Source organism: Mirounga angustirostris, unplaced genomic scaffold (assembly GCF_029215605.1).
Source record: "Mirounga angustirostris isolate CCGP_5_RB_7025 unplaced genomic scaffold, mMirAng1.0.hap1 SCAF_7, whole genome shotgun sequence".
Taxonomy (NCBI): domain Eukaryota; kingdom Metazoa; phylum Chordata; class Mammalia; order Carnivora; family Phocidae; genus Mirounga; species Mirounga angustirostris.
This window is the reverse complement of record NW_026991715.1, coordinates 90,545,515-90,557,516: the sequence shown is the minus strand read 5'-3', so window position 1 is coordinate 90,557,516 and position 12,002 is coordinate 90,545,515. Positions and strand designations below refer to the sequence as shown.

The window sequence follows — 12,002 nt, the reverse complement described above, 5'->3', positions numbered from 1 at the left end:
ACATGAGCAGACAATCTGAGTAGACCTATATCTATTAAACTGAATCAGTGATTAATAACCTTCCAAGTCAGAAAGCACCAGGCCCAGATGGGTTCATTGGTATATTATACTAAACATTTAAGGAAGAAATTATACCAATTCTCATAGAAGATAGAAGTAGAAAATATACTTCCTAACTAATTCTATGAGGCCAGCATTACCCTAAAACCAGATAGACATTACAAGAAAAGAAAACTATAGACTAATATCTCTCACTGAACATATGCAAAAAACCTCAACAAAGAGGATGCCTGGGTGGCTCAGTCAGTTGGGCATCTGCCTTTGGCTCAGGTCATGATCCCAGGATCCTGGGATTGAGTCCCACATCAGGCTCCTTGCCCAGCAGGGAGCCTGATTCTTCCTCTGCCTGCCGCTCCCCCTGCTTGTGCTCTCTCTCTCTGACATAAATAAATAAAAATCTTAAAAAATTAAAAATAAAACTCAACAAAGTATTAACATACTGAAGCCAATAATGCCTAAAAAGAATTTACATCATGATCAAGAGGAATATATCCTAAGTACATAAGACTGCTTCAATATCCAAAAATCAATTAAGAGTGGGAGGAATTAAGATGGCAGAGTAGTGGAGGGGACCCTGGGCTTGCCTCATCCCTTGAACACAGATTAGCTTCAAAATATCTTGAACAACTAGGAAGTCGATCTGAGGGTTAAGAGAACAATCTGCACAATTAGAGAAAGAGAATGTGGTGTCTGCGAGGTTCAGAGATGTGAATTGGGGAAGAGAAAAGCCGAGGTGCCACCGAGGGGATGGGAGCCCTTTTCACAGAAGACAGAGAGGGGGAGAGAGAGAGCAGCCCATCAGGTTCGCAGAAGAAAAACACTCCTCTAGGACCATTAACTGGGGAATCGAGAGAAACTGACTATGACAAGTTTTTTGCAAACAGTAGAGCTCAAATTCAGAGGTTTAAGAAATCTGTGCCATTCACTGGAGTCAAGTTGGGCAGGCAATGGTGCTCCTGGGGAGAGGAAGAACAGAGGCCCAAGAGCAGACAGCAGATAGTTTTGTTTGGGGATCTCCTGGGTCACACAGGGAGAGAATGTTCCCCTTCTTGGAGTACATTTGGAAGAGGGTATATTGCCTCTCCAAGTACAAGGGATCCAGCGGGTGCCATTGAGCAGCCATTCAACAGCAAGGGACAGAGGCACGTGCTGAGGGCAGATAACCTGGCCGCAGCTTTTTGCTCTGCTTCGCCATAGACTCCAGGCACCTGCATGGCTTTGCAACTGCTTTTCTGGGACAGGGTGCTGGGTGCATTGCTGGGAGGCTCTCCTCCCAGGGAGGGAGTGAGTTTGCACCTTTGCCAGGTCCTTTAAGATTTGGAATTTTGAATCCCAGCCATGTGCCAGAGATAAAATACAGGAGAATTGTGGCACCAGGCATGCCAGTGCCCCATCACAGACAGGTGGAGGGCAGGGATCAGAGGCTTGGGCCACAGGAGGAGAGATTGTTCACTTTTCTGTGAGGGCTTCCTGAGCAGCAGCAGCCTCGAGTTCCCCTCCCCAGCTGAGAGGGTGGGATGAGACTATCTTCCATCCTCCCCTCCACCAGCACAGTTGGCTTTAGTGAGCAATACAGTTCCCCTACTGGAAGCTGGAGCTGCTTACACCAAACCCACCAAACCCTGCCCCTCTGTGCCCTGCAGGGACATCTTTACTAGGGCAGGTCTGACTGTGAGCCAGCACAGCAGACCTGTCCCCCAGAATACCAGAAGGTGCCCCGCATGTACCAAGTCTACTGATCACAGAGTGCTCCGAAGAGTAGACGTCAGTTCTGGTGGAAACAGGACCAGGCTTTTCCTTTTTTCTTTTTCTTTTCTTTTCTTTCTTTTTTTTTTTTTTTTTTTGAGATTTTATTTATTCAGTTGAGAGAAAGAGAAAGAGAGCAAGCACAACCAGGAGGAGCTGCAGAGGGAGAGGGAGAAGCAGGCTCCCCACCAAGCAGGGAGCCTGACACAGGGCTCAATCCCAGGACCCTGGGATCACGACCTGAGCCAAAGGCAGACGCTTAACCAACTGAGCCACCCAGGTGCCCCCCCCTTTTTTCTTTTTTCTTTGGAATCAGACTTAGAATATTTTGTTTGTTTATTCCCATTTCTCATTTTTTGGATCAGTCATCTTTCTCTCTCTCTCCCTCTCTCCCCTTCCCCCTTCCTCCTTTCTTTTCCTTTCGGATCAGGCTCATGGTTTTTTGTTTGTCTGTTTGCTTATTTTGTTCCTTTTACTTTTCTTTCTTTTCTTTTTGGACCAGGTTTGTTTTCTTTCTTTTTTTTAATCAGCCTTATCTTAACAAACAAATCAAAGCACACCTAGTTAAAGGCCCAAACACTCCCCACTGCAAGCAAGGAAGAACTCTGCAGATGACTGACCTGTGGGAAAGAGCAGCCAAACACAACAGCAGAGTTCACACAAGAGACACCAGAAACACTTCCTGAAGAGCCAGGCCCTGGACAGTGTATGACCCCTTTTAAATATAGCATTACTCACAGGAGGAGTATTGATACATAGCAAGCTTTCATAACATGCAAAAGACAGAAACTTAACCAAAATGACAATATGGAGGAATTCTTCCCAAAAGAAAGATCAAAAAGAAATCACAGCCAGGGACTTGCTCAAAACAGATATAAGCAATATATCTGAACAAGAATTTAGAACAAGAGTCATAAGAATACTAGCTGGGCTTGAGAAAAGCATAGACACCAGAGAAACCCTTGCTGCGGAGATAAAAGACCTAAAAACTAGTCAGGGCAAAATTAAAAAAAAAAAATATATATATATATATATATATATATATATATATATATATATATAATAACTGAAATGCAAAACTGATCTATTCACAAAGAAGATGGAAGAATCAGAGGAACGAATAAGTGATATAGAAGATAAAATTATGGAAAATAAGCTCAAAAGAAGGAAAGAAAACTATTAGATCATGAATATGAGTATAGAATATAGACTTAGGAAACTCAGTCCAAAAAGTGCAACAATATCCATATGAAAAAAGTCCCAGAAGAAGAGTGGGGGGGAAAGGGGGCAGAAGGTTTATTTAAACAAATTATAGCTGAGAACTTCCCTAATCTGGGGAAGGAAACAGGCATTCAAGAGAGGCACAGAGAACTCCCCTAAAAATCAACAAAAACAGGTCAAAACCAAGACATATCATAGTGAAACTTGCAAAGTACGAAGATAAAGAGAGAATTCTGAAAGCAGCTGGGGACATAAGGTCCTTAACCTACAAGTGTAGACACATAAGGTTAGCAGCAGATTTGTCCACAGAAACTTGCCAGGCCAGAAAGGAGTGGCTAAATTGGAAAAATATGCAGCCAAGAATACTTTATCCAGCAAGGCTGTCATCCAGAATAGGAGAGATAAAGAGTTTCCAAGACAAACAAAAACTAAAGGAGTTCGTGAACACTAAACCAGCTCTGCAAGAAACATTAAAGGGGACCCTTTGAGCAGGAGAGAGAGACCAAAAGCAACAAAGACTGGAAAAGAACAAAGACAAACTACAGGAACAGCAACTTTACAGGTAATACAATGGCACTAAATTCATATCTATCAACAATTACTCTGAATGTAAATGGACTAAATGCTCCAATCAAAAGACATAGGGTATCAGAATGGATTAAAAAAAAAAAAGACCCATCAATATGCTGATTACAAGAGACTCATTTTATTTATTTTTTTAAAGATTTTATTTATTTGACAGAGAGAGACACAGCAAGAGAGGGAACACGAGCAGGGGGAGTGGGAGAAGCAGGCTTCCCGCAGAGCAGGGAGACTGACGCGGGGCTCGATCCCAGGACCCTGGGATCATGACCCAAGCCGAAGGCAGACGCCCAATGACTGAGCCACCCAGGCACCTGAGACTCATTTTAGACCTAAAGACACCTCCAGATTTAAAGTGAGGGGGTGCAAAACCATTTATCATGCTAATGGACATCAAAAGAAACCTGGGTTAGCCATACTTGTATCAGACAAGCTAGATTTTAAACCAAAGACTGTAATAAGAGATAAGAAGGGTACTATATTATATAAAAGGGTCTATCCAACAAAAAGATCGAACAATTGGAAATATTTATGCCCCCAAGTTGGGAGCAGCCAAATATATAAATCAAATAATAACAAACTTAAAGAAACTCATTGATCATAATACAGTAATAGTAGGGCACTTTAATACCCCACTCACGGCAATGGACAGATTATTAAAGCAGAAGATCAACAAGGAAACAGTGTCTTTGAATGACACACTGGACCAGATGGACTTAACAGATATATTCAGAGCATTTCATTTTAAAACAGCAGACTACACATTCTTTTTGAGTGCACATGGAACATTCTCCAAATAGATCACATACTGGGTCACAAATCAGGCTTCAACTGGTACAAAAATATTGAGATCAAAGCATGCATATTTTCAGAACCACAATGCTATGAAACTTGAAGTCAACCATAAGAAAAAATTTGGAAAGACCACAAATACATGGAGGTTAAAGAACATTCTACTACAGAAAGAATGGATTAGCCAAGAAATTAAAGAAGAAATTAAAAAATACTTGAGGGGCACCCAAATGGCTCAGTTGGTTAAGTGTCTGCCTTTAACTCAGGTTATGATCATGGGGTCCTGGGATCAAGTCCCACATCGGGCTCCCTGCTCAGAGGGGAGCCTGCTTCTCCCTCTCCCTCGGGCTGCTCCCTCTGCTTGTTCTCTCTCTCTCTCTCTGTCTGTCAAATAAATAAATAAATAAATAAATAAATAAATAAATATCTCTAAAAATAAAGAAATAAAAATAAATTTTAAAAAATACATGAAACAAATGAAAGTGAAAACACAACAGTCCAAAACCTTTGGGAATGCAGCAAAGGCAGTCATAAGAGGGAAGTGTATAGCAATACAGGCCTTCATCAAGAAGCAAGAAAAGTCTCAAGCACACAACCTAACCTTACACCTAAAGGAGCTGGGAAAGAAACAGCAAATAAAGCCTAAAACCAGCAGAGGAAGGGAAGTAATAAAGACTAGAGTAGAAATAAATGATATAGAAACCAAAAACAAACAAACAAAAACCACAGGAGAACAGATCAACAAAACTAGGAGTTGGTTCTTTGAAAGAATTAACAAAATTGATAAACCCCTAGCCAGACTTATCAAAAAGAAAACAGAAAGGACCCAAATAAATAAAATCATGAATGAAAGAAGAGAGATCACAACCAACACCACAGAAATAAAAACAATTATAAGAGAATATTATGAACAATTATATGCCAATAAATCGGACAATCTGGAAGAAATGGATAAATTCCTAAAAACATATACACCATCAAAACTGAAACAGGAAGAACTAGAAAATTTGAACAGACCCATAACCAGCAAAGAAATTGAATCAGTATCCAAAAATCACCCAACAAACAGGAGTCTAGGGCCAGACAGCTTCCCAGGGGAATTCTACCAAACATTTAAAGAAGAATTAATATCTATTCTTCTGAAACTGTTCCCAAAAAATAGAAGTGGAAGGAAAACTTCCAAACTCATTCCATGAGACCAGAATTACCTTGATTCCAAAACCAGACAAAGACCCCACTAAAAATGAGAATTACAGACCAATATCCCTGATGAACTTCAGTGCAGAAATTCCCAAGAAGATACTAGCTAATCAAATCCCAACAGTACATTAAAAGGACTATTCACCACAATCAAGTGTGATTTATTCCTGGACTACAGGAGTGGTTCAATATCTGCAAATCAATCAAGGTGTTACACCACATTAATAAAAGAAAGGATAAGAACCATATGATCCTCTCAGATGCAGAAAAAGCATTTGACAAAATATAGCATCCTTTCTTGATAAAAACCCTCAAGAAAGTAGGGATAGAAGGAACATACATCAATGTCATAAGGCCAATATACGAAAAACTCACAGTGGGGAAAAACTGAGCTTTTCCCCTAAGGTCAGGAACATGACAAAGATGTCCACTCTCACCACTGTTGTTCAACATCCTACTGGAAGTCTTAGCCTCAGCAATCAGACAACAAAAAGAAATAAAAGGCATCCAAAGTGGCAAGGAAGAAGTCAAACTTTCACTTTTCACAGACAACATGATAATCTATGTAGAAAACCTGGAAAACACCACCAAAAGATTGCTAGAACTGATATGTGAAATCAGCAAAATATAAAATCAATGTATAGAAATCTGTTGCATTTGTATACACCAATAATGAAGCAACAGAAAGGGAGAAATCAAGGAATCCATCTCACTTACAATTGCACCAAAACTATTAGAATACCTAGGAATAAACCTAATAAAAGAAGCAAAAGATCTGTACTCTGAAAACTATAGAACACTTATGAAAGAAATTGAAGAAGATGCAAAGAAATAGAAAAATATTCCATACTCATGGATTAGAAGAACAAATACTGTTAAGATGTCTACACTACCCAAAGCAATATACAAATTCAGTGCAATCCCCATCAAAATAATGTGAGCATTTTTCACACAGCTAAAACAAACAAGTCAGAAATTTGTATGGAACCACAAAAGACCCCAAATAGCTAAAGTAATGTTAAAATAAAACCAAAGCTGGATGCATCACAATTCTGAACTTCAAGCTATATTACAAAGCTGTAGTCATCAAGACAGTATGGTACTGACACAAAAATAGACACTTAGTCAATGGAACAGAATAGAGAACCCAGAAATGGACCCATAACTATATGGTTAACTAATCTTCAACAAAGCAGGAAAGAATATCCAATTGGAAAAAAGACAGTCTCTTCAACAAATGGTGTTGGGAAAGTTGGACAGCAACATGCAGAAGAATGAAACTGGACTACTTTCTTACGCCATACACAAAAATAAATTCAAAGTGGATGAAAGACCTAAATGTGAGACAGGAATCCATCAAAATCCTAGAAGAGAACACAGGCAGCAACCTCCTTGACGTTGGCTGTAGCAGCTTCTTACAAGACACGTCTCTGGAGGCAAGGGAAATATAAGCAAAAATGAACTATTGGGACTTCATCAATATAAAAAGCTTCTGCACAGAGAAGGAAATAGTCAACAAAACTAAAAGGCAACCTATGGAATGGGAGAAGAGATTTGCAATCGACATATCAGATAAAGGGCTAGAATCCAAAATCTATAAGGACCTTATCACACTCAACACCCAAAAACCAAATAATCCAGTTTAAGAAATGGGCAGAAGACATGAATAGACATTTTTCCAAAGAAAACATACAAATGGCTAACATATATAAAAAGATGCTTAATATCACTCATCACCTCACACCTGTCAGAATGGCTAAAATTAACACAGGAAACAACAGATGTCGGCAAGGATGTGGAGAAAGGGGAACCCTCCTACACTGTTGGTGGGAATGCAAACTGGTGCAGCCACTGTGGAAAACAGTATGGAGGTTCCTCAAAAAGAGTTAAAAATAGGGGCACCTGTGTGGCTCAGTCATTAAATGTCTGCCTTTGGCTCAGGTCATGATCCCAGTGTCCTGGGATCGAGCCCCGCATCAGGCTCCCTGCTCTGCGGGAAGCCTGCTTCTCCCTCTCCCACTCCCTCTGCTTGTGTTCCCTCTCTTGCTGTGTCTCTCTGTGTCAAATAAGTAAAATCTTTTTTTAAAAAAAGTTAAAAATAGAATTATCTCATGACCTAGCAATTGCACTACTAGGTATCTGTCCAAGGGATACAAAAATATAGATTTGAAGGGGCACGTGCACACCAGTGTTTATAGCAGCATTATCAACAATAGCCAAATTTTGGAAAGAGCCCAAATGTCCATCAACTGATGAATGGACAAAGAAGATGTGGTATATATTTAATGGAATATTACTCAGCCATCAAAAAGAATGAAATTTGTCATATGTAACAACATGGGTGGAACTAGAATGTATTATGTTAAGTGAGAAAAGTCAGTTGGAGAAAGACAAATACCATATGATTTCATCATATGTGGAATTTATGAAACAAAAGAAATGAACATAGGGGAAGGGAAAGAAAAATAAGATAAAAACAGAGAGGGAGGCAAACCATAAGAGACTCTTAACTCTAGAGAACAAACTGAGGGGTGCTGGAAGGGAGGTGGGGGGGCATGAGCTAAATGGGTGATAGTCATTAAGGAGGGCACTTGTGATGAGCACTGGGTATTATATGTAAGTGACAAATCACTAAATTCTACTCCTGAAACTAATACTACACTATATTGTAACTAACTTGAACTTAAATAAAATCTTGGAAGAAAAAAAAAATGTGGGGTGGGGAAGATGGCAGCAGAATAGGAGGATCCTAGGCTCACTTCATCCCTTGAATACAATTAGATAACTATCAAATGATCCTAAATACCTCAGAAATTGACCTGAAGACTGGCAGAACAAACTCCACAACTGAAAGTAGAGAAGAGGCCACATCGAAGAAGGTAGGAAGTGCAGAGACATGGTTTGGGACAGAAACAGATAGTGGCTGCTATAGTGGGGAAGGAGCCATGGTCACAGAGAAGGGTGAGCAACTGAGTAGGACACAGGGGAGCACAGAGGGAAAACGAATCCCATAGCTAGCAATTGACTTAGAAAGTGAGAGTGTCCAAATTTTATGAGTTCTTGCAACCATCTGGGCTTAAAGCCTGGAGTTTTAAAGGTCAGCAGCCTTGGCTGGGATAGAACCCAGAGGGCATTGCTCTGCTGTTGGAGAGAAGGCAGGCAAACAACCCACGGACATACAGCATGGAAACAGCAATCAGAAGAGTGCCTGGGGCATGCATTGGGGAGTTATTAGCTCATCTTAGAGCGCATCCCAGAGAGACAATGTCAGTGGAGAGACCCCTTCAGAAACAAAGGAACTGGCTGGTACCATTTCCCTGCCCTGCCCCTCACCATAAACAAAGAGCCCCATGCAAGAACCAGAGCAGTGTCAACACTCACTACCTAACTTGCTTACACCAAGCCCCACCCCCCACACACACACCAGTCGAACCACCCCTCCCAGTCACACTTGCCTCACTCCCAGCACAGTGGCCTACCTTCCCGAGAAGACTGGCCCAAACCCCTGCTCACACTGTGTCTCCCAACTCAGGATTTTTGAAGAGGATCAGTCCTGGTGCCAGTGGTGATGGTCTTATTTCACAAACAGGAAACAACAGAGCAAACCTAGCTAAAAAGAGCCATATTCAGGCCACAGACCAAACACTGCCCACAGTAGGCAAAGAGAGCCTCTGCAGATGACTGGCCTGAAGGATAAAGTACCAGGATAAAACAGAAGAGCATATACAGCACACACTGGAGACACTCCCAGAAGCACCAAGCCCTGGGGAACAGGGGACACTACATGGCAAGGCACTACAGCACTTCTTCTTCATAAGCCCATTATCCTCAAAAACAGGAGAGATAGCTGCCTTACCTAACACAGAGACACAGGCACAGAGACTTAGACAAAATGAGAGGACATTCATCCCAAATGAAAGAACAGGACAAGGCCATGGCCAGAGATCTAAGTGAAACAGATATAAGTAACATGCCTAATAGAGAATTTAAAGTAATGATCATAAGGATACTCACTGGACTTGAGAAGAGTGGAAGACATGACTGAGACGCTTAACACAGAGATAAGGAATAACACAGCAGAGGTAAAGGGCTCAATAATTGAAATGAGAAACATGCATGATGGAATGAGAAGCAGGCTGGAAGAAGCAGAGGAACGAACTGATGACCTAGAAGATAGAGTAATGAAAAATAATCAAGCTGAGCAAAAAAGAGAAAAAAGAATTATGCAAAATGAGAATAGACTTAGGAAACTCAGTGACTTCATCAAACATAATAACATTCATATTATAGCAGTCCTAGAAGAAGAGAGAGGAAAGGGGACAGAAAAATTTTTGAAGAAATATTAGCTGAAAACTTCCCTAATCTGAGAAAGGAAACAGATACCAGATCCAGGAAGCATAGAGAACTCCCATCAGAATCAACAAAAGCAGAATCACAGCAAGACAAATGGTAATTAAATTGGCAAAATATAGTGATAAAAAATTTTAAAAGCAGCAAGACAAAAGAAGACCGTAACTTACAGGGGGAAAACCCATAAGGCTAGTAGGGGATTTTTCAGCAGAAACTTTCCAAGCGAGAAAGGTGTGGCATGATAATATTCAAAGTGCTGAATGGGAAAAATGTGCAGTCAAGAATACTCTATCCAGAAAGGCTATCAATCAGAATAGAAGGAGAGATAAATCATTTCCCAGACAAATAAAAACTAAAGGAGTTCATTACCACTAAGCCAGCCCTGCAAGAAATATTAAAGGAGACTCTTTGAGTAGAAAGGAGGAACCAAAAGTGACAGTGTAAAAACACAAAAGCAGTAAAAATGAACATTTCTGTAAAAAATGACATAACTCACCCAACATAGGAGCAACCAAATACATAAAACAGTTAACAACAAACATAAAGGAACTAGTCAATAATAATACAATAACAGTAGGGGACCTTAACACCCCACTTAGATCACTGGGCAGATCATCTAGACAGAAAATCAACAAGGAAACAATGGCTTTGAATGACAGACCAGAACAGATGGATTTAACAGGTATATTCAGAACATTCCATCCTAAAACAGCAGAATACACATTCTTTTCAAGTGCACACAGAACATTCTCCAGAATAGATCACATATTAGCCCACAAAACAAACCTCAACAAATTCAAGAAGATTGAAGTTATACTATGCATCTTTTCTCACCACAACAGTATGAAACTAGGAGTCAACCACAAGAAAAAAATCTGGAAAGGCCACGAATACATGGAGGTTAGATAACATGCTACTAAACAATGAATGGGTCAACCAGGAAATCAAAGGAGAAATAAAAAATATATGGAAACAAATGAAAGTGAAAACACAGTGGTCCAAAACCTTTGGGATGCAGCAAAAGTGGTTCTAAGAGGGAAGTTTATAGCAATACAGGACTACATCAAGAAGCAAGAAAAAAATAACCAACTTTATATCTATAGGAGCTAGAAAAAGAACAAACAAAATTCAAAACCAGCAGAAGGAAAGAAATAATAAAGGTTAGAGCAGAAATTAGTGATACAGAAACTAAAATAAACAAAATAAAACACAACCAATAGAATAGATCAATGAAACCAGTAGCTGGTTCTTTGAAAAAAAAAAATCAATAAAATTGATAAACCTCTAGTGCCAGCTTATCAAGAAAAGAAGAGAAATGACTCAAACAAAATCACATATCAGAGAGAAGTAACAACCAATACCACAGAATTACAAGAGAATATTATGAAAAACTATATGCCAACAAATTAGACAACCTAGAAGAAATGGATAAATTCCTAGAAACATATAACCTACAAAAACTGAAGTAGAAAGGAGTAGAAAATTTGAACAGACTTGATAACCAGCAAAGAAATTGAATCAGTAATCAAAAAACTCCCAACAAACAAAAGTTCAGGACCAGATGGCTTCACAGGCCAAATCTACCAAACATTTAAAGACAAGTTAATACCTATTCTTCTCAAATTATTCCAATGAACAGAAGAGGATGGAAAACCCAAATTCATCCTATGAGGTTAGCATTACCCTGATACCAAAACCAGATGAAGACACCACTAAAAAAGAGAACTACAGTCCAGTACCCCTGATGAACATAGATGCAAAAATCCTCCACAAAATACTAGCAAACTGAATGCAACAATACAGTAAAAAAATCATTTCACCACAGTCAAGTGGGATTAATTCCTGGGTTGCAAGGTGGTTCAAAATTTGCAAATCAACATGATACATCACATCAGGAGGAGAAGGATAAGAACCATATGATCATTTCAATAAACACAGAAAAAGCATTTGACAAAGTACAGCATCCATTCGTGATAAAAACCCTCAACATAATAAGGCCATGTATGAAAAACCCACAGCTAACATCATCCTTAATGGGAGAAAACTGAGAG

General features: G+C 39.7%; 1 protein-coding gene across 3 annotated transcripts in view; it reads left to right on the top strand.

Moving 5' to 3' along the window:
- Positions 1-12,002, top strand: part of SIMC1 (SUMO interacting motifs containing 1) — a 91,765-nt gene that overhangs the window by 14,659 nt on the left and 65,104 nt on the right. The gene's annotated exons all lie outside the window — the stretch shown is intronic.